The sequence below is a fragment of the Hemiscyllium ocellatum genome, chromosome 1 (assembly GCF_020745735.1).
Source record: "Hemiscyllium ocellatum isolate sHemOce1 chromosome 1, sHemOce1.pat.X.cur, whole genome shotgun sequence".
In the NCBI taxonomy this organism is placed as follows: Eukaryota; Metazoa; Chordata; class Chondrichthyes; order Orectolobiformes; family Hemiscylliidae; genus Hemiscyllium; species Hemiscyllium ocellatum.
This window is the reverse complement of record NC_083401.1, coordinates 164,270,290-164,296,902: the sequence shown is the minus strand read 5'-3', so window position 1 is coordinate 164,296,902 and position 26,613 is coordinate 164,270,290. Positions and strand designations below refer to the sequence as shown.

The 26,613-nt window shown below is 43.7% G+C and overlaps 1 protein-coding gene across 4 annotated transcripts in view; it reads right to left on the bottom strand.

Moving 5' to 3' along the window:
• Positions 1–26,613, bottom strand: part of fhip1aa (FHF complex subunit HOOK interacting protein 1Aa) — a 194,431-nt gene that overhangs the window by 125,913 nt on the left and 41,905 nt on the right. For 3 of the 4 annotated variants that reach the window (XM_060827424.1, XM_060827443.1, XM_060827452.1), the window contains exon 2: positions 19,121–19,194. The gene's annotated coding sequence lies outside the window, so the exon portion shown is untranslated. Of the gene's footprint in view, positions 1–19,120; positions 19,195–22,829; positions 22,935–26,613 lie in introns of those variants that run through there. The other variant, XM_060827433.1, reaches the window with a different exon arrangement.

Genomic DNA, 26,613 nt, shown 5'->3' with positions numbered 1-26,613 from the left:
ACTTTGGGAATCCAATCTACAAGTGGTTGGGTGGGCAACGTGCTAGAATTCTGTTGTTGGATAAGGAATGATACCTCAGCAGGAACTTGGAGAATGCAGGGAAAAAAACTTTCCAACGTTGCATTTTTCCATTAAATCAGCTGCCAGGGATAACCAAAATTGTTTCCCCTTCACAAAACGCACCACAGGCTCTCCACTGCCAATTGTAAAATGTTGGACATGCTCCTGCTGAGTTATATAATCACAACACTCACAATTAGGAGTTCATGAAGTAGCTACTTGTATTCCTCTCAATTTAAAATAAGAGTTAAAAACCCAGTGGAGTATTCAGCATTGAACAGAGTTAATTGTCTCAAAGAAAACATTCCGTCAATCATAACATTTTCAATACAATCCTTCACAAATGAAAAGTGAAACAGTAATGGATGAGTAATCAAGTGCCCCAAACGCCTGAGCAGTGCCGGTGTATGTTAAAAACTTGTTGACTCTGCACAAGACAGGCAAATATTCACTCTGTTATATTCTGAAAAAGATTTTAAGAAGTTCAATTTACACTAGAATCTGCAGAGAGCACCTACATGAACAAGCCAATTATCATTGTGTGCTATTTCCATCGGTTTACATCCAAAACATCCCCAACTATAAGATGAGTACAGACAGAATGACATGTTTCCATGGGAAACAGCCACCAGTGTCAGCTCTTTTAAGTCTAGAAAAGGTTTTAAGGCCAATTTTTCAATTTCTAGTCACTGACAACTTTTTTTTAAAAAAGAGCCAGTGAATAAAAATTAAATCGGCATTTCTGTACGATACAAGGATTGTTCAACACTAACAATCTGGTTTAGAAAAACAATTGATCCCATTATAACATTAGCATTTCAAAGTGGTATTTTTTAGGTTCTCCAGACCATAAATCATCCAAATACAAAATGTTTCTGTATATTCTGCCAAAGATATTTTTTGCTCCATCAACACACGCTATCTCAAAGAAGAGATCAACTCTTGAACTTGTACAAGACACGAGTGAGACGTCAGGAGCAATATTGTGCATAGTTCATGGCGCCGCACTTCTGGAAGGATGTGGACTCATTAGCTAACGTGAAGAAAAGGTTGACAAGAATGGTTCCAAAGATGGCCCTGTGTGAGAGGATTGAGGACTGAAGGAGTTGGGATAGTTTATCTTGCAGAGGGGAGCTGATAGAAATAGTCAAAACCATGACAGTGATGGGGAGAATGGATAGGGGGGAAACCGTTTCCCCTCATAAAAGGAGTAAGAACAAGTGGACAATAATACAAGGTCATTTACAAAAGCAGCAAGTGAGAGAGAGAAAATCTTTTTCACCCGGCAAGTGGTTAAGGTGTTGAACACACTGCCTGCCAGTGTGATGGAGTAAACAAGCAGGAGGCTGGCCCAACACAGCAAGCCAGGCAGCACCAGGAGGTGGAAAACAACGTTTCAGGCGTAACCCTTCTTTAGGGCTGGGGGTGGGTGTCAGGGGAGCTGCAGATAAACAGGGGGGGTGGGGGGTGGGGGGTGGGGGTGCGGTGATGGAGGCAAGTTCAACTGAGGCTTCCAAGAGGGTATAGGTGACTATTTTAATCATCACAATATTCACGGTTATCCAGAAAAGGCAGGAAAATAGCACTGAGCCATAATGCTCATTCAATTATATTCATAATCATCTCGAAACACCAGCTCATCATTCAGCCGACTGTTGTAAAAGTGTGTTTCAGGACTCAGATCTCAAATCCAAGACAAAGGTCATATTTTACCAAACAGCTGTGACCCTCCTAAGGGCTTGGAGACTTGCAGAAGGCACCTCAAAGCATTGAAGATGTCACAAGATCCTCAAAATCCTGTGGCCAGACAATCCAACAGCAGCATCCATCGTCAAGACCCAAATCATGAAAACCAGCTCCACCTGGTTTGACACTAGACTCAGAAGCATTTGCTCCCCTTGGGACTCGGGTGTCATCGGGTCATTCATGAAGAGGTCAAACACCCTCAAGCTCTGGGCAGTCCTTACTATGTAACCAACCAAACCAGTGACAGCCTCAGGAAGGTACTGAAGGTAGAGTAAAACTTTGTCAGCAATATGGGGAGGAGAAGTTGAAGAATTAAAAAAAAGCTACATGAAGTGCCAAATCACACATCGGCTTGATCCTTCAAGGGACACCAGTCTGGCAGAGTCTGCAGATCAGGTATTGGACACATTAGCCAAAGTTCCCTCTGAGCAATGCGACATTACGTCAATCAGTGTGCCAACGAATGGCCTCCGTTTCCGGAAGCTGCCATCTCCACACAAGGTGCAAATGTGTTGCTGGTCAAAGCACAGCAGGTTAGGCAGCATCTCAGGAATAGAGAATTCGACGTTTCGAGCATAAGCCCTTCATCAGGAGCTCTATTCCTGATGAAGGGCTTATGCTCGAAACGTCGAATTCTCTATTCCTGAGATGCTGCCTAACCTGCTGTGCTTTGACCAGCAACACATTTGCAGCTGTGATCTCCAGCATCTGCAGACCTCATTTTTTATCTCCACACAAGGACCTTGGAGGTTCACGTGACAATCACAGGGAACATTCACACCAACCACCTTCAAACCCATCATAACACAGACATAGAAACAGAGAAAACAGGAACAGAGTTAGGCCATTCAACCCTTCAAGCCTGCTCCACCACTCAACATGATCATCGCTGAGCATCCAACACAATACCTCGTCCCTGCTATCTCCCCATACCCTTTGATCCTTCCAGTCCAGAGAACTGTATTTAAAACAAATAGGAGTAACGTATCTTCAATCCTGAGGGACTGTCCAAGATGAACAGATATTCTGCACTAATCCTTCAATTTGCTATTCTTCCTAAGTTTGAAAAGGTGTCTCCTGACGCCCTCAAAAACCGTCACTATGTTTAGTCCAGCAGCATCAGGGTACTTTTGTCCTTCAACCCTCTCACAAAATGCCCTGGTGGATTTTGATGCACTTGTACATTTAGTTTTGTTTGAGGTTTTGTAAGCCCAATCCCCACTCTGGGTAGTAGAGCGTTGAGAGAATGCTGTATTGTTGGAGTGGCGTTATTTTGACTGTGACTTAAAATCGAAGCACTATCTGTCTCTCGGGTGAAAGGAAAAGACATTGTGCAAAGTTTTAAAGCACTGCAGCGCAATCTTCTCAGTGACTGGGTCAATATTTAACCCCCCAACCAAAATAACTGGATCAAATGATTTGGTTTTCATTTCATTTGTGGGGCAGTGTGATGTAAAAATTGGCTCCTCCATTGTCTGGATTGTGTAGAACTTAGGGATGTCCTCAGATATTGAAAAATGCAAATTCTTTTCTTCTAAGTAACTTTGTAACTGTTGACACAAAGAATCTGGAGAAGCCATAATGACAGATTTAGAAAACACTTACAAAGTCCTTACACATCCTGCATAACCACAACAGTGGCTTTTCCACCTCCTACTCTTGAGCATTACTCACTTAAATGGCAATTAAAGTTGCTGTAGTATTCAAAGATTTAACTGTGCTATAATCCCCAGACCAGATCGCTAACTTTTGTTATGATCATAGTTAGGACACCAAATTATGCTCCAAACTAGTTACAGAATAACAAACTACATTTTGAAAAGTAGCCCAAAGGCAAGATCAAGGGACTTACAAAGAGAATAAAGCCGAGAAGTGCAGTGCTGGAAAAGCACAGCAGGTCAGGCAGCATCCGAGGGGCAGGAGAGTCGACGTTTCGAGCATAAGCCCTTCATCAGGAATGTGGGGACAGGGTGGAGGGGAAGGTCGCTGGGAAGGTGATAGGTAAATGCAGGTGGGGGGGGTGATGTGAAAGGTCGGAGTGGAGTGGATAGATTGGAAGGACAATGGACAGGTAGGGCAGTTAAACAGGGTGGTGCTGAGTTGGAGGATTGAATCTGGGATGAGGTGGAAGGTGGAGAGATGAGGAAATTGGTGAAATCAACATTGATCCTGTGGTTGGAGGGTCCCAAGGTGGAAGGTGAAGCGTTCCTCCTCCAGGCATCGGTGGCTTGGATTTGGCAGTGGAGGCGGCCACAGGATTTGCATGCCCTTGGCGGAGTGGGAGGGGGAGTTAAAGTGGTCAGCCACAGGGCGGTGGATTTGTTGGGTTTGTGTGTGTGTGTGTGTGTGTGTGTGTGTGTGTGTGTGTGTGTGTGTGTGTGTGTGACTGTGACTGAGTGAGTGAGAACCTAACGAGAGAGAAAACCTAACGAGAGAGTCATGGTGGGAAGGGAAATATCTCTCTGATAGTAGAGTGTGATTGTAGATGGCAGAAATGGCAGGGAAAACGTGCTGTACCGGAGATTAGTGGGGTAGAAGGTGAGGACGAAGGGGTTCTGTCCTTATTGCAGTTGGAGGGGTCGGGTTCAAAGTGAGGGGTGCAGGAAGTGGAGGAGGGGCACTGGAGGGCATTGTTGTCCACGTGGGAGGGGAAATCTGGGATGTCCTGGAGTGGGATTGGGAATGTGAGACATGGCTGAGGCAGAGGAATTGAGAATAAATAATCACATTTTTACAAGGGAGGGGGTGGTGGGAGTCAGTGAGTTTGCAACAGAGGTCCGTGTTGAGTCAGTCGGTCGCTGGAGATAGAGACAGAGATCCTTTAAGGGAAGTCTTCAAGATGTCCAGATGAACTTGAGGTCAGGTGGAAGATGGTAGTGACATTGATGAACGGTTCAACTTTCACATGGGAGCATGAAGTGACACTGATACAGTCATCAATATAGTGGAGGGAAAAGCTGGGGGATGGTACCGGTGTAACTGTTCCGTGTACCCTAAGAGGTAGGCATAGCTGGGGCCCATTCAGGTGCCCATGGCTACCCCTTTGGTCTGAAGGAGATCTGAATAAAGCCACAAGACTCCATTGTTTTGAACACACAATATTACACATTTCAAGAGTTAAATACTCTACAATACACAATTTATTTCTAAAACACAAAATCGACATTTGGTAACAATGGGTAGTAGATTGCAATGGAACACCCCACAGTTCAGTTCGAGTGCGGTCAAGGCTGATGACATCACTCTCTCAACAATCTCCCCCATATGTTCATGGCTTCATGAGTTACCAAACCTCAACAGAACTCCACAAGGGATTCCAATCCTTCACTTTGGCCAATCTGACCTTGAAACTCCCTCTGAAGAGGTGCTTCATCGTGGCCTACGCCAGCTCTGGTTGATCCCACTTCCTTCTTGGCTCTGTGCTTCCCACGACACAAAACGCACTTCAGCACAACCCCAGCTTCACTAAACTACTCTGTGCCTGCGTTTTCGGAGTTCTAATCTTGGTCAGCCAAACAAAGCAGACATTTCCTGTCTTGTTAGTTAGTCAAATATACTTCTCTTTTCTCGAGATGTGGGCATCATTGGAAAGGCCAGCATTTATTCACAACATCCGCTGCCTCTGAGTAGGGCCAGTGATGAAGCTTTGTGACCTGTTGCAGTGGAGCTATTCCCACAGGACTGTTAACTGCTACTCGAACACATGTGAAGCACAAAACTGATTGAATGACAAAAAAAAATCAAGACACAGTAATTAATTCACATTTTCTTCAGCTAAGAGCCCACAAGGGTCATTGTTACTTTCAAACTCAATGGCTTGTGATGGTAGGAGGGGGGTCTGGACATGAGGGGAAGTCTCATTTGCCTGACTCCACAATGCATTTCCATCCCGCCAATTTTATGGAGTGGTCATTTCTACAATGGGAATAGTTACCATTTGGCCGTGGTCTATGACCAATTCAGCGCAATAAGTGTTTAATTCAGAGCATTCCGAACTGTGGACCGTAGACAGCTAGTGGAGTCTGCTGACAAATCTGTAATGGAGGAGCCACCAGTGGATTGGCAACAGGGCCAAGGGAAGTGGTTACTGAGATGCTCGCGTCAGAGCCACGCTCATTGGCTGAATGCCCCATGATTCACAGCAGAGCAGCCAATCAGCTGCAGACCAGCTCTAGTAAAGGGACAGATGGTCTAATGATTGCTGATTCTGAAGAAGAGTATCATGCTGGATTTGAAATATTAACTCTGCTTTCTCTCTCTGACTTTTTTCAGCATTCTGTTTGTGTGTGTCTGATCCACCATCACTGGAGCTATCACAATCTGTCGTCTTTGTCGTTTGCCTGGTGACCTGGCTACTCTGGCAGGAGGAGCTGGAGCTGGAGCAAGCGGAGTCTATTGAAGCTGTGAACCGCTCACCCACCTGCCCACTCCCAATATCACACAGGTTAACTCCCTGGTGCAGCCCGCCAGTAAATGGATCCCTACCCTGCAAGATTGAGAGAGAGTGTTCAAATGGCTCACATCCAAACATAATCTTTCTGTAGCACACACATAATGGAAATGTGCCAGTCTGTATAATGTATACAACTGACTTTTCTATTACAACATATATCACTCAGCTTATTCTTAATTTTCTCTTCTGTATGTAATTTCTGGGGAGTCCGACAGACAGAAATCTTCTGGAGGTACAATGCCGGTGAAATGAGGTGTAATCAACTTTTGATTTGGTATCAAATTTGTCTGGATATGATTGTTGCTAATCCTGGACTGACTCCATACAAATGTCCTTGGTCTGTTGTAATCTTGCAGGAGAATCGACATTTCGGAAATGAGCTCGTCTTCAGGAAGGGCTTATACCCGAAACGTCGACTCTCCTGCTCCTTGGATGCTGCCTGACCTGCTGCGCTTTTCCAGCAACACATTTTCAGCTCTGATCTCCAGCATCTGCAGTCCTCACTTTCTCCTTTTGGTAAGCTTGGTGATCTCACTAATAGCCACAATATTGAGATCCATGCACACAGTAATCCAGCGACAGTGATCCATTTGTTTTCACTAGCTAAAATACTTGAGATTTTCATGCAGCACAGCCATACTTCAATTTTATCAGTTGCAATGGATGGGTACCCTATTATTTGTAGTTAATTTTGCTCTTTGTATCTTGGATCATTGACTCCAATGGTCCAGGAATACATCTTTCAGGATTCTGATTGGTAGAATATTTGCACTAGCACCTACGCCAACTTTGATCTCCAATGTGTGCTTGCTCATTTCCTTTGATCATTTCATGTTAACAGTGGCAAATGCTACTAACTGTGACTTTGACCAAACCATGTCCCCTGTTCACAGTGTGGAAAAACTGCATGCTTTCTTGTTATAGATTCTTCCACTTTGAATCTTGATGCTTGCCAGACTAGCTGCTGATCTTATTATCCACCTATGTTTATACATGGCTCTGAAACACTCCATCGTTGGCTATTGTCTGGGAGTCATAACTTCAAGATAGTGAACCCAGAAGTTCACTTCTCCACAAAGCCGAACTTTGATCATTTCCCACAACCTCGCAGGATCATTCTCATCCTCCTGAAACAGGTCTGAAACATTCATGCGTGCAATTCCTCATTTCCCTTTACTATCCTTATTTTCATCATTTATGTAGTTCTGAATGGCTAAATCTAAAAACGGTCACCCCAATGTTTGTTTAAAGAGCTTAGGTTCAGATGGGACATCTGTGGTTTTCCATTTTGTGCTAGGGAATTTGATACATAATGCTGACATCCCGATGGCATTAAAACCATCGCTTACCAACCCCTTCAGTTCTAAAGCAGCATTAACGTCTAAACATGAACTCCGTTTCTCTATCCACAGATGGTGCCAGATCCACTGGGTTAGCGAGGTTTGAGAAGATTTGAAGCTCAAGTTGTGGTTCTGGATGGAAGTTTGACCGCTGAGCTAGAAGGTTTGTTTTCAAACGTTTTGCCACCCTACGAGATAAATCTTCAGTGAGCATCCGATGAAGCAATCTTGTTAGTGACCCACTTTCTATTTATGTGTTTAGGTTTCCTTGTGTTGGTGATGTCATTTGCTGTTCTGCTGGGTTTCCCCGGAATTTCCTGCTGTTATTTCTGATGTTTCCTGGCCTTTTGTCAATGCTATTGATGTCGAAGGGATTTCAAGTAGTCTTGATAATGTAAGGTTACGATGTAGAAATTTAGAAATGCAACTGCTGTGTTTCTTTTGCTGTTTTAAAGAATATTCTGCCTTGTGGTGTTTTCAGTTCCTGCTTGAATTATCTTTTTGTCTCACATGCTCGTTTCTTCTTATACAGGAATGCACCCAAGGTAATCTCAACGGCCTGGGAGATTTTACAGCCCAACTTGAACCAATTTGTACATTGCAATAAGTAGTACCAAACTTTCTTTCAATAAAAAGCATATCATTGTGCAGAGGTGTATGTCAGGTCAAAATGATTAGATATTAAATAAAAGCAGAAATTAAATAACTAAAAGGAGGAGAGAAAAATTAGAGTAGGCGAAAAAGCTACCTGGATATATAAAGACAGATCATAACAGCTTCTATAGACTTTTTTTTAAAAAGAGTTACCAAAGTAAGCATTCGTCCCATATGAAGTGAGTTTAGGAAATTCATAATGATGACAGATGAATTGAACAAGTATTCTGTGTCAGCCTTCATTAAGAGTATACATGTATAATCCCAAGTGGTAAATCAGAAAATGGGAGATTTCAATCATCAGGGAAGTAACATGGAGGAAACTGCTCGAGCTGGGTGCTGACAAACCCCTGGGTCCTGATGGACAGCGTGCGAGCAGCTTAGAAGATGCAGCTTGTGAGATAATTGATTCATTAGTTTTAATTTTCCAAAATTCCTTAAATGTGGGAAAGTTCCATTTGATTGAAAAATAACAAATTTAATTCCTTTATTCAAACAGGGAGGGAGACAAAAAAACAGAAAGCTGGAGAAAGTGAAGTCACATGATGTGCAGGGTGTTCTAGCTAGGGTGGATAAAGAACCGGTTCAGCAACAGGAGACAGAGAGTAGTAGTTGAAGGGAGTTTCTCGAAATGGAGAAAGGTGACCAGTGGTGTTCCACAGGGGTCAGTGCTGGGGCCACTGTTGTTTGTAATATACATAAATGATCTGGAAGAGGGCACTGTTGGTATGATCAGCAAGTTTGCAGATGACACGAAGATTGGTGACGGTGGTTCGGCCGCATTTAGAATACTGTGTTCAGTTCTGGTCGCCACATTACCAAAAGGATGTGAACGCTGTGGAGAGAGTGCAGAGAAGGTTTACGAGAATGTTACCTGGTATGGAAGGTGCTCGTTATGAAGAGGGGTTGAGTAGGTTAGGGTTGTTTTCATTAGAAAAAAGGAAATTGAGAGGGGACCTGATTGAGGTTTACAAAATCATGAAGGGTATAGACAGGGTGGATAGAGACAAGCTTTTTCCCAGGGTGAGGGATTCAATAACGAGAGGTCACACTTTCAAGGTAAGAGGTGAAAAGTTTAAGGGGTTTACACACAGTAACTACCGTACAGAGAGGATGGTAGGTACCTGGAACGCGTTCCCAACAGAGGTGGTAGAGGCAGGCACGGTAGATCCATTTAAGATACGTCTGGACAGATGCATGAGTAGGTAGGGAGCAGAGGGATACAGATGCTTAGGAATTGGGTGATAGGTTTAGACAGTGGATTTGGATCGGTTCAGGCTTGGAGGGCGAAGGGCCTGTTCCTGGGCTGTAAATTTTCTTTGTTCTTTGCAGACCAGTTAGATTAACATCTGTCAATCTAACATGGAAATGTTAGAAGCTATTAAAAGAGCTTATAGCACGCCACTGAGAAAATTCAAGGTAATCAGGCAGTAACCAGAGTTATGTCAGAGGGAACTCGTATTTATTGAGTTCTTCGAGGAAGTAACATGCAGTGAATAAAGGGAAAGCAGTAAATACGTTCAGTGGGGCAGGAGCAAGCTGAGACAGCAGTTTATTGAAATAGATAAATATTCTAAGGGATCTCATGGGTGTAGCAAGGGTGTTTCTTCTTGAAAATCTAGAATAGGAGGCATGGTTTTCATTTCCTCAAAGAATCATTAATTTTTGGAACTCTTTTCCTGAATAGGTGGTGGTAATAGACTTGGAACATTTTACAAGCAGAGATCCAAAGATTCTGGATACTATTATATCAGATGGTGTTATTATTGGACAAGTCAGATAGAAACCTAGCTTACTGCATCATATTTTGATATTAACAAAGTGATCTCTCACTGAAACACAAGTACACAGTAAAACAGAAGTTTATTATGGAAGACGAAGGCAAAATAGAATAAACCAAACCATCTACTTACAATACAGATTCACAGATTTCAAAGTACATCATAAAAGTTTAATCTCATTTATCCCAAAACATATCTTTAAATTGAAAAGAAACAAAACAGCTTTTGCATAGTAGCCAAAACACTTCTCAAAATACAACACTACTCAATACCGGAATATCTAACATCGCAATAGGCCTAACTGACTGTGCCTTCCCCTTTTAGACTAGAACTGCTTCTTCCTGAAGCTACAATACACCTAGGTAAAATGTACTCTGCTTTAAGAAACCTCTTCAGGGTTTTATCCCAACACTTCCAATCTGGGACTAACTCTAATTCCTCAGTTTAAGGTAGTCAATGCATCTTTTCTCTCTTGGGAGCACTGATCTACATACCAAGGACTTCATAGGAACTATACCAAACTAAAAGTGAAACTAAAAGAAAACATTTTTCCCTCTCTGACCTATGGGTATTCCCCTTAGGCGGATGAATAAAAAAGTTCTAGAAATCTCTAACATATCCTTTTGAGGCCCCAATATTTACCTTGCTGGGCCACAAATAAAAAACAAACTACAAAGCGACAATAAACAAAAGTCCATCAGTGATACACACAAAAATATTCACTCTAAAGCCAGGCATCAAAAACTCTTCTAAAGAAAAAAAATCACAATGGCTACAGAAATACTTGCAAGTTAATTATTAACATGATCTACAGTAAACCCATTGGTTGCTAATTCAAACTCTAAAGCCAAAACTATAACACACAATATTAAAACACATGTATAAATAAATCCTCAAAATTAAAGCAAAATACTGCACATGCTAGAATTCTGAAATTAAGAAAAAAAAACACAAAGAGCTGGAGATGAATTGCACCAGACTTGAAGCTTTGTTTTTCTCCACAGACTCTGCCAGCCCCGTGAAACTGGGGCATTTTCTGCTTATGCATAAATCCCAAAGGTTATATCACAAGAAACATAGGTGTGAAAGGGTACTGGCGATAGGCAGGAATGTTGAGTAATCACATCAGCCATGGTCTTAATGAATGCCAGAGCATGCTCACGGAGGTAAAGGGCCTATTCCTGTTCCTACTCAGTCTCACAAATGAAATATTAATCGTTCCCAAGGTGATCAGTTTTCTAGGGTCCAAGCATAAATAGAACTTCTGCACTGCTTCAAGTCTTCACTGAGGCCTTTTGCTGTGGTTGAAAGTTTGCTTCGATTAAAAAATCCCAAAAGCTGCTCACCATATCACAAGCCTGATTCTATTGGTAAATTAAACAGATTAAATAGTTTAAATTCAATTAATATGCAAATCTTGCACACGTCCATTTCAGAGCTTAAACTGCAATTTGCAGTCAGAGCCAAATGGCACAAAGTCTTTGTGGTTTGCTTTCACCGGTCTGCGACTGGACCTTGGTCATGTGCTCCTTGGTACATTAGCATATCCAGCTCTTGAAACAGTAACACAATAATGGACTAATTACCCTCTCACTGCAAGAATGTCTCTTATTGGTCCTTCGTGCACAGCACCCAGCCTACAAATCCCCTCACATCGAATAGAGCTCCCTCAGAGGCCAATTGATTGGCTATCTCCTCAAAACAACTGTCCTTCACATTCCACAGCCACATTTCATCCTGATAACTAGATCGTAATTTCAGAATGCAGATTCAGCCCAATACTAGTCTCTGGCATATACATAAATTCAAGCTTCTGTTATAGATAGAATAACAACTTTTGCAAACAACATGAAATAAGGAACATGGTTAACCAGGAAGAGAAGTTAAAGAAATAAGTTAGTGAATTGGGCAAATCAGAAGTTTGATTAAATTTAAAGAAATGTGAGGGGATATATTTTGGGTAAAAAACTATCAAGACACAACAAACATTAAATTATAAAATTTTAGAATTGATTACACAGCAGTGAGATGCTAAAACACAAATCTTTAAAATAGGATTATTTATAAACCTAAGAACAGGGGTGAAATTAATTGACTAAAATTGTCATGAAAAACAAGGAGTCAATGGAAACTGGGACACACTTCACTGAAATATATATTAAGGCTTCACAATATCTATTGATAGTAAGAAAAATTAATTTCCAATAGTTAATAAGTTAGACTTAAGAAAATCCAATAGAAAGATTTTTAAATACAGACAGTTGCTGACATGTAGCTCACAGTGGGAAGAGAACAAATATTTGAAGAATGTCAGAAGAGACTGAGGAAAGGTCAAAAAAAAATTAAGTGGTTCATTCTTTCAGAAAAATTGCCTCATGTTACAAAACTTTTAAAAGTTGGGATGAGGTAGAATAAAGCAGTTGAACCATGATCTAATTGGAGGTAAGATACAAATCAACTGTGATTTAATTAAATGGGTTTGAGGAGCTGATTGACGTACTCCAATCCCTATGAGTACCATCACATTAAGTGGCTAAACTGTATCTCAACTCCATTTATAGTAAGCACTGCCAAAGTTGTGGCTGCATTCCTGAACACCACACCTTTAAACAAAACAAGTTGAAGTGATTAATGGGCTCCCATTGTCTCAGAGGGACGGTCTCCTCCCAGCCTGGACTCTTCTCTGGCAGCAGCTTCCAGGTATTTCAGCATTCATCATCTCAACTGGCTTTCCCTGAACGGAAACTGATCGGGGAGAAAGTGAGGACTGCAGATGCTACAGATCATCAGAGTTGAGAATGTGTTGCTGAAAAAGCGCAGCAGGTCAGGCAGCATCCGTGGAGCAGGAAAATCGACATTTAGGGCAAGAGCCCTTCATCAGGAATCAGGCTTGTGGGCAAGGGCGGGGGCGGGATAGGGTGAGGGGGAGAGATAAATGGGATGGGGGTTGGGGGAAGGTAACAGAGTCTGATAGGTGGATGGAGGGAGGGGAAATGGTAACAGGTTGGAGAGGAGGGTGGAGCAGATAGGTTGGAAGGAAGATGGACAGGTCATGAGGGCAGTGCTGAGCTGGAAGATTGAAACTGATGTGGGATGAACATTGTCTTAATCTTTACTTTTTTTTCTTAACTATGACTTGTCATTAATACAGGGGCTGTGGTATGCCAACTTATAAAACTTGTCACTTTTTTTTAAATGTGAAAATACACACGATAATAAATGGTTATTCTATTCTATTGGAAATGACATTAAATCCAGAGTTCCTGCAGACCTTTCTTGCCCAGAATGAAGTGTACATGTTGAAATACAGAGAAATACATGTGCAGAGTTTTTAGATTAGATTAGATTACCTACAGTGTAGAAACAGGCCCTTCGGCCCGACAAGTCCACACTGACCCATTCCCCTACATTTAACCCTGACTAATGCACCTAATACTATGGGCAATTAGCATGGCCAATTCACCTAACCTGCACATCTTTGACTGTGGGAGGAAACCAGAGCACCCGGAGGAAACCCACACAGACACGGGGAGAATGTGCAAACTCCACACAGACAGTTGCCCGAGATGGGAATTGAACCCAGGTCCCTGGCGCTGTGGGGCAGCAGTGCTAACCACTGAACCACTGTGCCGCCCATCCTACCTGAAATAACCTGGATAACAGAAATTACTGAATGTAACAGAAATTAACTATGGCTACAGGGGTCTACCTTGTGAAGGGGACACGATGTATTTTTCATTCGACCCAGCCATGAGAGATTGAAAAGCAATGTCAAATTAGGGACACAGCACATGATAAAACATGTTATAAGAATGGATTTCGAAGCAGAACCAAGGGAGATGGCTCACAACATCAAACAAAGGAGGTTACACTATGCAAGGCAGCCTTATAATGAGGTGATGTCCAATGGGTTGACTTAAAGTGGAGGGCATTGTCCCAGATTTATTTTTAAATCAACGTGTTCATCCAACCGTTAGAGGAGCAGGTGGCACTTGAACCTGGGACTTTCTGGCTCAGATATTGGGCCATCACCACCATGCCCAGCAGCCCTAGCTGAACTCTGTAATTTATCACACTCACTTCAGAAAAGAGTTACAAGGATGTTGCCAGGGTTGGAGGATTTGAGCTACAGGGAGAGGCTGAACAGGCTGGGGCTGTTTTCCCTGGAGCGTCGGAGGCTGAGGGGTGACCTTATAGAGGTTTATAAAATCATAAGGGGCATGGATAGGGCAAATAGGCAAAGTCTCTTCACCTGAAAATGTGTTGCTGGAAAAACGCAACAGGTTAGGTGGCATCAAAGGAGCAGGAGAATCGACGTTTCGGGCATAAGCCCTTCTTCAGGAATCAATCCTGAAGAAGCAGGGCTCATGCCCGAAACGTTGATTCTCCTGCTCCTTTGATGCTGCCTGACCTGCTGCGTTTTTCCAGCAACACATTTTCAGCTCTGATCTCCAGCATCTGCAGTCCTCACTTTCTCCTAAAGTCTCCTCACCTGCCAGCACCCGGCCCATATCCCTCCAAACCCCTTCCTATTCATACACCCATCCAAATGCCTCTTAAATGTTGCAATTGTACCAGCCTCCACCACATCCTCTGGTAGCTCATTCCATACACGTACCACCCTCTGTGTGAAAAACTTGCCCCTTAGGTCTCTTTTATATCTTTCCCCTCTCTCCCTAAACCTATGCCCTCTAGTTCTGGACTCCCTGACACCAGGGAAAAGACTTTGCCTATTTACTCTATCCATGCCCCTCATAATTTTGTAAACCTCTATAAGGTCACCCCTCAGCATCCAATGCTCCCGGGAAAACAGCCCCAGTCTGTTCAGCCTCTCCCTGTAGCTCAGATCCTCCAACCCTGGCAACACCCTTGTAAATCTTTTCTGAATGCTTTCAAATTTCACAACATTTTTCCGATAGGAAGGAGACCAGAATTGCACACAATATTCCAACAGTGGCCTAACCAATGTCCTGTTCAGTTGCAACATGACCTCCCAACTCCTGTACTCAATACTCTGACCAATAAAGGAAAGCATACCAAACGCCTTCTTCACTATCCTATCTACCTGCGACTCCACTTTCAAGGAGCTATGAACCTGCACTCCAAGGTCTCTTTGTTCAGCAACACTCCCTAGGATCTTACCATTAAGTGTATAAGTCCTGCTTTCTATATCTTCCATATCCTTTTCCACAGTAAATACTGATGCAAAAATATTCATTTCGTATCTCCCCCATTTTCTGTGGCTCCACACAAAGGCTGCCTTGCTGATCTTTCAGGGGCCCTATTCTCTCCCTAGTTACCCTTTTGTCCTTAATATATTTGTAAAAACCCTTTGGATTCTCCTTAATTCTATTTGCCAAAGCTATCTCATGTCCCCGTTTTGTCCTCCTGATTTCCCTCTTAAGTATAGTCCGACTTCCTTATACTCTTCTAAGGAATCACTCAATCTATCCTGTCTGTACCTGCCATATGCTTCATAGCCATACGTGGGTGTTAAGATGATTGTCCGGTCTGATGAAGATGGCAGCATTTGAATGAGCTCAGAGCATCGATGTTGCGCACACACACCTATCTGTGCCCTTGGGTTTTAGTTTCTCCTATTAGTGGAAACATCTTCTCCATATCCACTCTTTCCAGGCCTCTCAGTATTCAAATCAGATCCCCATCTTAACATTATAAGCTCAACGTACAGACCCACAGTCCTCAACTATTCCTTATATGCCAAGCCCTTCATCCCAAGATCATTCTTATGAATGCCATCTGGACCCCTTCCAAGGTCAGCACGTTCTTCCTTAGATACAGGGCCCGAAACTGCTCACAATATTCCAAATGTGGTCTGATGTGACCTCTATACAGCCTCAGCAGTACATCTCTCCTCTTGTTCTCTATCCCTCTTAGCTGTGTTTGCCCTACTATTGAACATGCATGTTTCACCTTAACAGAATCTGAATCTAGGAACTCCAAGTCCCTTTGTGGTTCAGATTTCCAAAGCCTTTCCCAGTTTAGAAAATAATCTAATCCTTTATTCTTCTGACCAAAACGCATAACCTCCTATTTTCCCAGATTGTATTCCATTGCCACCTCTCCTATCCCATCCAAGTCCTGCAGCCTCCCCAATTCCTCCAACACTACTTGCTCCTCCAGCTATCTTTGTGTTACCTGCAAACTTAGCAACGATGCCCTCGGCTCCTTTGTCCAGGCATGAAGAACATGCATAGTTGTGGTCCTAACACTGAACCCTGTGGAACTCTACTAGTCACTAGCTGCCATTCTGAAAAAGACCCCTTTAATCCCCACTCTCTGCCTTCTGCCACTTAACCAATCCTTTACTCATGCAAGTACCTTGCCCCTAACACCATGGGCCCTTATTTTATTTAGCAGCCCCCTATGTGGCACTTTGTCAAAGGCCTTCTGGAGATCCAAACTGAGCTTGTCTTCTTTGTCTAACTTGCTTGTTACCCACTCAAAGAATTCTAACACATCTGTCAGGCAAGATCTCCCCTTGAAGCAGCTGACTCGGCCCTACCTTCCTGTGCACTTTCAAGTACTCCACAATCTCATCCTTAATAATGGACTCTATAATCTTACAAATGACCAAGGTCAGGATATCTGGCCTATCATCTCCCGTCTTCTGCTTCTCTCCCTTCTTAAATATGGATTACATTAATCCTCTGGGACTCTCCCCGACTCCAGTGATCACCAGCAATGCCTCCACCATCTCCTTAGCTATCTCCTTCAAAATCCTGGGTGTAGTCCATCTGCTCCACTGATGTACCCTCCTTCAGACCTTTCAGCTTCCCAGCACCTGCTCCTGACTGATGGCCACTCTCGAAGTTCTGGCGTCATCCACTGTGAAAATTGATGCAAAGTACCTATTCCGTGGCTCCGCCATTTCTTTCTTTTCCCATTGCTAATTCAACAGCCTCATTTTCCAATGGTCCAATGTTCACTTTCCTTTTTATTAAAACCCTTTCAGATGTCTAAAAATAACTGTTGCAATTATGTTACATTACTTGTTAGCTTACTGTCATATTTATCCCCTCTTCCCATTGCTATTTTAGATATTCTCTGCTGATTTTTGAAGGGTTCCCAATCCTCTGGCTTCCCACTCATCTTCACCATCTTGTATGTTTTTTCTTTTGCTTCCATGCAATCCCTTGTCAGCCACAGTTGCCTCATCCTCCCTTACCACACTGCAACAACCCAATTAGCACAACCAATTATCGGTTGCCTGTACAAAACCACAAAATTGTGTGGCTTCCAGAAATGGTTTGGTGAAATATCATCGTGCCAGGGAAAAAAAAACATGTTTTATTAGTGCATAGGTAAATTAAGAATGATAACAAGACTATGATTTATAATAAATCCAAGCTTTCCTGATCATTCTTCAATACCAGTAGAATAATTCTCTAACTATGAACAGTGTCTATTAAAATCAACATGGTAGCTCAGTGGTGAGCACTGCTGTCTCGCAGTGAGAGGGGCCTGGGTTTGACTCCAGCCTTGGGTGACTGTCTGAGTGGAGTTTTTACAGCCTCCCCACGTCTGTGTGGATTTCCTCCCACAGCCCAAAGATGTCCAGGTTAGATGGATTGGCCATGCTAAACTGCCCGTAGTGGCCAGGGATGTGCAGGCTAGGTGCATTAGCTAGGAATGCTAGGAGCCCTGGGAAATGCAGGGTTACATGGATGCTATTAGAGGGTTGGTGTGGATTTGATGGGCCAAATGGCCTGCTTCCACACTGTTAGGGATTCTATGAACATTAAAAGTTTCAAATTAAAAGCAAGGAATACTTATGATGCCCTAAAGCAACAAAACATTATTGGAGACCGACTGCAAATTAAATGACAAGTGCTGAACCATGAGAATTAGTAGCAGGTGCACTGTTCTGTCCCAACTATTCAAGTACTCAGCTCACTTCCATCAATTGTTTGACTTCCAGTCTCATGAAAGGAGTCTGCGCTCTCTTCTGTCAAACCAGTTTGGCACCACTGGGGAGTAGTGCAGCTGGGTGTGGAGGTGGGGAATTGAAAGGATTCCTTGTTTTCTTTGATTCAGTTGTCTACATTTCAAAACAGGAGAAAGTGAGGACTGCAGATGCTGGAGATCAGAGCTGAAAGATGTGTTGCTGGAAAAGCGCAGCAGGTCAGGCAGCATCCGAAGAGCAGGAGAATTGACGTTTCGGGCACGAGCCCTTCTTCAGGAATCATTCCTGAAGAAGGGCTCATGCCCGAAACGTCGATTCCCCTGCTCTTTGGATGCCTGACCTGCTGCGCTTTTCCAGCAACACATTTTCAGCTACATTTCAAAACAGCCCCCTTCATATTGATACTGTGAACATAAAGAAGTTAGCACCGAAGAGACAGAAAAGGGGGAGAATGAAAATAGTCGATTTAAATGGTAAGCATTAAGGTTTGATACAGAACTTGGAAATATTGGAGTTGACATGGTACTGAAGACATCACTTTAACTATAGTCTCCGTTTTAATGGTGGGTTAAAGGAGAGGGGTCTCGGGGAACAACAAGCATACAGATACTGATGCTGTGCAAAAGCCAGGGGAAGAGGTGGAGGGGGGGGGTTTAGAAAATGTAGACGTTTGAGCAACTTGAAGAAAACTGTTGGGACAGCGGGCCTTTCAGTGAAAAACTGGCCCTGCTGAGCAAAGCCGGGCCATCTGGTCACCGTAACTGAGAGACATTGAACAGGGTGCTCAGGAAGGAGCAGGGCTCTGTGACAGAAGTAGGACATGTCCAGCTCACAACAAATGACCACCCAGATCATCCACAGTGTTGCAAAGTCACTCTACTCCAAGATCTGTGCAACTTGTTTTGGATCACTGAATTATCATGGGAGGTATCCCTATGCCTGATTAACCTGGTTTATTCCAATTAAAAAGTAGTAATTGCACACACCGAGCACATTCTCCTCACGATTCATGAATGTGTTTCTTCAGTGCGTCAATATTTCAGGTTTCTTGCTATGCTGTTCAAAACATTTATGCATATTAGAATTCAGATTGTATGCTTCAAATTGTTCATTTAATGGAATGAAGATCTCAAGAGGAAAACAGACAAAACGAACTTACCTTGATATAGCCACTTCAGAATCTTTCAAAGTGCATCATTGCCAATGAATTGTCTCTGAAGTGAGAGCAAGACCCTGTCAACAGGAAACAAATAAATGTGGTCAGCAGGTCAGCACTACAAGTCAGACTATCACGTGCCACATACATAGCGTGGTAACCTTGTGTGGGATTGGAAGAGGAATGAAAGTTGGCCAAAAGGTCAGACAATTCCTGGTTCTTTGTGTGGGATCTTTTATCTCTACCCAAGATGGCAGATGGAAAATGATGCCAAGAGCAAAACAACCATCCCATTTTTCTGTACTTACATCAGACATCTTCATATCAACCACAATTGCTGCATGTCACAGGGAATACAATCCTCATCATTACATATAAACAGCAAGAACAGGCACGCATTTAGTGACTATTAATAAATCTTGTCTTAGCACTTACCAATCAAAGAATCCTGAATTAAAAAGGATGACGCGCATTCTGGGGACATACTCGAGAATTATTTTGGACAAACTCTGCACTTGTTAAAAGTCATTTGGTATTACAAAACTTGAACATGACTCGAAAAGAGAAACATCGCCAATTTTTTTTTCCCCTGTTACACGCATCAGGACAAGCTCAAGAAAGTCAAATTTCAACCAATCACAACTATTTATATTAAATGAGAAAATGGTGCTGATTGGATGGCAAGCTGATTCTAATTGGCCAAGACCTTTCCATGGAAACACAACAGTGAATCAGGGGTTGCCAGGCTGTGGAGGTGAAAAAGGATAAAAGGTTTGAATGTGCTTGTTTTTGTCTGAAGAAAGAATGGGCTTGTTTTGTGATTGCATGACTGATGTGTTGCATAAGTACTGCCCAGTATGCCAACAGTTACACTAACAAGATCATCAGTCAAGTACTTTTATACAGGCCTGGAACAAACACTACATCAGACAGATGGGCAGGAAACTAGCCACCAGGATACAGGAGCACCAACTGACCAACTATCCCTGGTATCCATACACAAAGAAGAAGAGGGACATCAGTTCGATTGAGACAATACATCCATCCTGGGACAGGCTTAACAAAGACACACACGGAAATTTCTAGAAGCCAGGCATTCAAACCACAAACAAACATATCAATTTGGAACCTATTTACCAACCTCTCAGAAACAGAACTGGAAATTATATCACCCACCACAACAGACCAAGACACACAAATAGCAAGCAAGTCAGAACACCAGCACCTTATCAAAGGCTCACTGAGGTTACCTGGCATGGTGAGGAAAAAGTCTGAAAACAAACCCACCAGCTAGAGAGCAAACCGACAACCTCCCCACAGGCCAGAAATACCACTCGAAGGTCCATATGACACAGTGATACTGTCCCTATTTCTGAGCCTGAAGGTCCAGGTTCAAGTCCCAATTGCCCCAAGTACGTGTTATAACAAATCGGGTCAGGTTGATTAAAAATAACTAAAAGCAGGTCAGCGCCAGACCTGGCACTGAATAATCACTGACAGCAAAGCAGAGAAGTAACCTCCCTACAGACCTGGCAAACAAAAGGACCATGTTCAAGCTTTGCACCTTCTGTGAGTTATATTAGAGCTTCAGAAGGGCTGCAAGTCTCGTTACTTACTCAACGATTTGGAGTTGGACTGGGGTGTATAAAGTTAAAATTCACACAACACCAGGTTATAGTCCAACAGGTTTAATTGGAGGCACACTAGCTTTCGGAGAGACATTCCTTCATCAGGTGCTAGTGGAAGGCTCAATCGTAACACAGAATTTACGATTTACACATGAAAGAAGTGAAACTATCACGGTACTCTAACAGATGAAATGCTTAACAATCAATTTTTCAATGTATAATTTCAGTTACATCACACTATAAATTTTTGCTATAAATTCTGTGTTACGATCGAGCCCTCCACTATCACCTGATGAAGGAGCGTCGCTCCGAAAGCTAGTGTGCTTCCAATTAAATCTGTCGGACTATAACCTGGTGTTGTGTGATTTTTTTACTTTCTCAATGGTATTGTTTCATCCAATCACAGTTGGCCTGCCAAGCAATCAAAGCCCTATTTGAAACTTGGCATTCTTGCAATAGTCCTGATCAATGTCAGATGATCATTTCTCCAATATGTCTACCCTAATCGTAATTAGTATTCAAGATGGAAACTCATCATTTGATAAGAACATTGATCATAAAAAATGCCAAAAAGTACATTTGACAGTCAAAATATCTGGTATTACAATTCTTATAAACTATCTCTCAGCTTCTGAAAACTGAAAAGATCGAACTACAAGAAAGTAATTTGAAAGCTTGAAACAAAGGTGGCGATACAAAGGTATACACAGCCAGGAGAGATCATCGACTCTGGACCCCATGATATCTCACATCAGGTCAAAAAGGGTAAGGAAATCTCCTGCTGACTACGACATACTGTCCTTCTCCAGCTGCTGACTCTATACTCCTCCATGCTGAGCAACATGGGGAGCAAGCTCGGATGGTGGCAAGGGCACAGAATGTACTCTGGGTGCAGGACTCAATGCCCATCACCGAGTGTGGCTGGACAGCACCAGAACTGACTGAGCTGGTCAACTTAAAAAGTCAGAGAGGTCTACAACAGTGAAACAGAACCTTCAGCCCAACTTGTCCACACTGCCCAGGTTTCACAACTAATCTGGTCCCATTTGTCTGTGCCTGGTCCATCTCTCTCGATACCTATCCCATCCACGTACCTGTCCAAATGTTTCTAACAATGGCAATTGTATTTGCCTCCACCATTATCCTGGCAGCCTTTTCCAGGCACTCACCACCTTTTGTGAAACTCTCCCCTCCAGACCCTTTTGTATCCTTCCCCCCTCACCTTTAACCTATGCCCTCTAGTTTTAGACTCCCTTACCTTGGGGCAAACCTGTTGACTATCTACATTATCTATGCCTCTCATGACTTTATAGACCTCTGGAAGGTCACTCCTCAGTCTCCTGCATTCCAGGGAGAAAGGTCCCAGCTCAAACCTTCTAGCCCAGGGAGCATCCTGGTAAATCTTTCCTGCAAGCTTTCTTGTTAAATAATATTCTTTCGATAGTCGGGCGACCAGAACTGCATGCAGTACTCCAAAAGCAGCCTTATCAATACCTTCTACAGCTGCAACAAGATGTCCCATCTCCAAACTCACTGCTCTGACCGATTCAAGCCTCCTTCACAACCCTGTCTACCGTGACTCTACCTTCAAGGAACCACTAGATCTCTTTGTTCTATAACACTCCCCAGGACCCTCCCATTGACTGTATACATTCAGCACTTGGTTGCTTGTCTGGGTCTGCAGTAGGTGTGACAGAACCAACAAGGAAGGAAAAAAAACATACTTGACCTCACGACAAACAAAAATATAAATTGCTGGAGAAACTTAACATCTGTGAAAAGAAAGAGTTAAGGCTTTGAGTCCAGTGACTCATCAGAAACTGCCTCCAGTTCTCTATCTACAAGGTGCAAATTAGAAGTGTGATACATGGGAGCACCATCTGCAAAGCCACTCACCATCCTGACTTGGATATATTGCCATTCCCTCAGTGCTATTAGGTCAAAATCCTGGAATTTTCTCGCAAACAACATGACTGGTCTATCCACAGTTTTTTCTGCTGTAACGCGCATTTCTTTAATGCAAACTGACTATAACGCTATTGAAGAATTTAAACCATTACTTGTAGAATGCAAATATTTCTTACCTGTATTGGGGATTCTGGTCCCATTGATTTAAATGGTGCTGCCAATACACTATTTTGTTATAGTGCAGGAGCACATCCAAACAGAACTAGCACGTTATATCAAGACAGACAGTACAGCATATGGACTGCAGCAATTCAAGGAGGCAGCTCACACCTTCCCCCCCCCCCCCACCTTCTCAAGTACAATGAGGGATGGGCAATAAACACTGTCCCAGGCAGCAACGCCCAACTCCCATGGGTAAATAAATAACAAAGGTATCGGTTAGGAAACCACAGATGGCAGAACTGGTCTGACCAGTATTCACAGTCAAGGAGTCCACAAAACCAACAGTATGCTCTAAAGGTTCGAGATATTTTTAGATCATGGTATTATAATCAAATTTGAATGTTTATTGTCGCATTTTATTTTCCATACACTGACTCAAAACCTTCCCCTGGAGTTTACAGGTGATTTGTGTTGGAAATCATTTTTTTTAAATTTCAAAAATATACTTTATTCGTAAAATAATCATAAAATAATTTGATGGTCTGTACATTTGGTCCTGCCATACATATGTCAACATTTACATAGACAGCTCACAATTATCAGTGTTATATACCGGTCTGTACATTTCTCACTCATATGCCCATATATTTAGCTGAGGCGTCAGCAGAGCCCAAATGACTGCATGGGCCCCCGATCTTCTTTAGGCAGGCAGATGTTACACGGTGGTCTTTCCCCACCGCGCCTTGGCGGCAGCTGCCCCAAGCTTCAGCGCGTCCCTCAACACGTAGTCCTGGACCTTGGAATGTGCCAGTCTGCAACGCTCAGTCGGGGTCAACTCCTTCACTTGGAAGATCAACAGGTTTCGGACCGCCCAGAGAGCGTCCTTCACCGAGTTGATGATCCTCCAGACACAGTTGATGTTTGTCTCGGTGTGCGTCCCGGGGAACAGGCCATAGAGCACGGAGTCCCGCGTTACGGCGCTGCTCAGGACGAACCTCGACACATATCACTGCATTCCTCTCCAGACTTCCTCTGCATAGGCACATTCCAGAAGGAGGGGTGTGACAGTCTCGTCCCCCCCGCAGCCGCTCCGAGGGCAGCGTGCGGTGCGGCTGAGAGTCCGGGTGTGCATAAAGGATCTCACAGACAGAGCCCTTCTCACCACCAGCCAAGCCATGTCTTGGTGCTTGTTGGAAAGTTCTGGCGATGAGGCATTCTGCCAAATGGCTTTGACAGTCTGCTCAGGGAACCACTCAACAGGATCCGCCCTCTCCTCTTCCCGAAGAGTCTCAAGGACACTACGCGCTGACCACTTCCTGATGGACTTGTGGTCAAAGGTGTTTTTCTTCATAAACTTCTCCATGAAGGACAGGTGATACAGAACGGTCCAACTACTCGTAGCGTTCCGCGGCAGCGAGGCCAGGCCCATCCTTCGCAACACCGGGGACAGGTAGAACCTCAGTACGTAGTGACACTTGGTGTTTGCGTACCGGGGATCCACGCACAGCTTGATGCAGCCACACACAAAGGTGGCCATCAGGGTGAGGGTGGCATTGGGTGTGTTTTTTCCCCGTTTCCCAGATCTTTGTATAGCGAGTCCCTTCGGACTAGGTCCATCTTTGAACTCCATATAAACTGGAAGATGGCCCGGGTGACTGCAGCGGCACAGGTTCTGGGAATAGGCCAGACCTGTGCCACGTATAATAGCAATGACAGTGCCTCACACCTGATGATCAGGTTTTTTTCCCCGCGATGGAGAGCGACCGTAGCTTCCATCTGCCCAGTTTCTGCCTCACTTTACTGATACGCTCCTCCCAAGACTTGGCGCACGCCCCAGCCCCCCTGAACCAAATACCCAGCACCTTCAGGTGGTCGGTCCTGACAGTGAAGGGGATCGAGGATTGGTCGGCCCAGTTCCCGAAGAGCACGGCCTCGCTTTTGCCTCGGTTTACCTTGGCCCCCGAGGCCCGTTCGAACTCGTTACAAATGCACATGAGTCTGCGCACGGACAGCAGATCCGAGCAGAAAATGGCATCGTCATCCATGTACAGGGAGGCCTTAAACTGCAGGCCCCCGCTGCCAGGAATAGTCACCCCTCTCAGGCTCGCATCCTTCCTGATGGACATGGCAAACGGCTCTATGCAGCACACAAACAAGGCAGGAGAGAGAGGGCAGCCCTGCCTGACTCCAGATCTGAAATCACAGCACAGGAAGGAGCGCAAACCTAGAAAAACTTTCCTTTGAGCTTTTACCCACCCCAATGCCTTGAGGGCTTGAGTTAGGAGGACAGGTTGGGATAGGATGGGATGTTTTTCATTGGAGTGTGGAAGGTTGAGGAGTTTATAGAATCATCAGAGGACATAGATAAGGTGATTGGCAGCTGTTTTTCCCTAGGTGGAGGATTAAGACTAAAGGGCATATTTTTAACGGGTGCGGAGAAAATCTCAAGACGACACAAAGGTGCTTTTTGTTTAAACACGGAGTGGTTCGTGTGTGGAAACTAATGGATGTGGGTACAGCTACAACATTTAAAAGATATTTGACACTCTCTGGGCGGTCCGAAACCTGTTGATCTCCCAGCTGAAGGAGTTGACCCTGACTGAGTGTTGCAGACTGGCACATTCCAAGGTCCAGGACTACGTGTTGAGGGACGCGCTGAAGCTTGTGGCAGCTGCTGCCAAGGGGTGGTGGGGAAAGACCACCGTGTAACATCTGCCTGTCGAAAGAAGAACAGGGGGCCCTGCAGTCATTTGGGCTCTGCTGGCACTTCAGCTCAAAATATAATCATACCGACCTGTAAATAGGAATGATTACTCTGTTTCGGTATGCAAAGAAATGGAATGTTTACCTATGTACGGCATGTCCAGTTGTGTAGATCAAAGTATTTATGAATAAAATATATTTTTGAAATAAAAAAAATTTTAAAAAGGTATTTGGATAAGTACATGAATAAGAAATGTTTGGAGGGTTAGAGGCCACACCCAGGCAGCTGGGACTAGTTTAGTTTGGGATTATGGTCAGCACGGACTGGTTGGACTGAAGGGTCTGTTTCCATGTTGTATGACTCTATGACAGGGGATCATTTTACAAACAAGTGTTCCAGCTGTGGACATCAGCAGCCAAAGCTCACTCACCACATGATTTTAGAGTCAGAGAGTCAGAGATGTACAGCATGGACACAGACCCTTCGGTCCAACCCGTCCATGCCGACCAGATATCCCAACCCAATCTAATCCCACCTGCCAGCACCTGGCCCATATCCCTCCAAACCCTTCCTTTTCATATATCCATCCAAATGCCTCTTAAATGTTGTAATTGTACCAGCCTCCACCACATCCTCTGGCAGCTCATTCCATACACGTACCACCCTCTGTGTGAAAACGTTGCCCCTTAGGTCTCTTTTATATCTTTCCCCTCTCACCTTAAACCTATGCCCTCTAGTTCTGGACCCCCCCATCCCCAGGGAAAAGACTTTGTCTATTTATCCTATCCATGCCCCTCATAATTTTGTAAAACTTTATCAGGTCACCCCTCAGCCTTCGACGCTCCTGGGAAAACAGCCCCAGCCTGTTCAGCCTTTCCCTGTAGCTCAAATCCTCCAACCCTGGCAACATCCTTGTAAATTTTTTCTGAACCCTTTCAAGTTTCACAACATCTTTCCAATAGGAAGGAGACCAGAACTGCACGCAATATTCCAACAGTGGCCTAACCAATGTCCTGTACAGCCGCAACATGACCTCCCAATCCTGTACTCAAGACTCTGACCAATAAAGGAAAGCATACCAAACACCTTCTTCA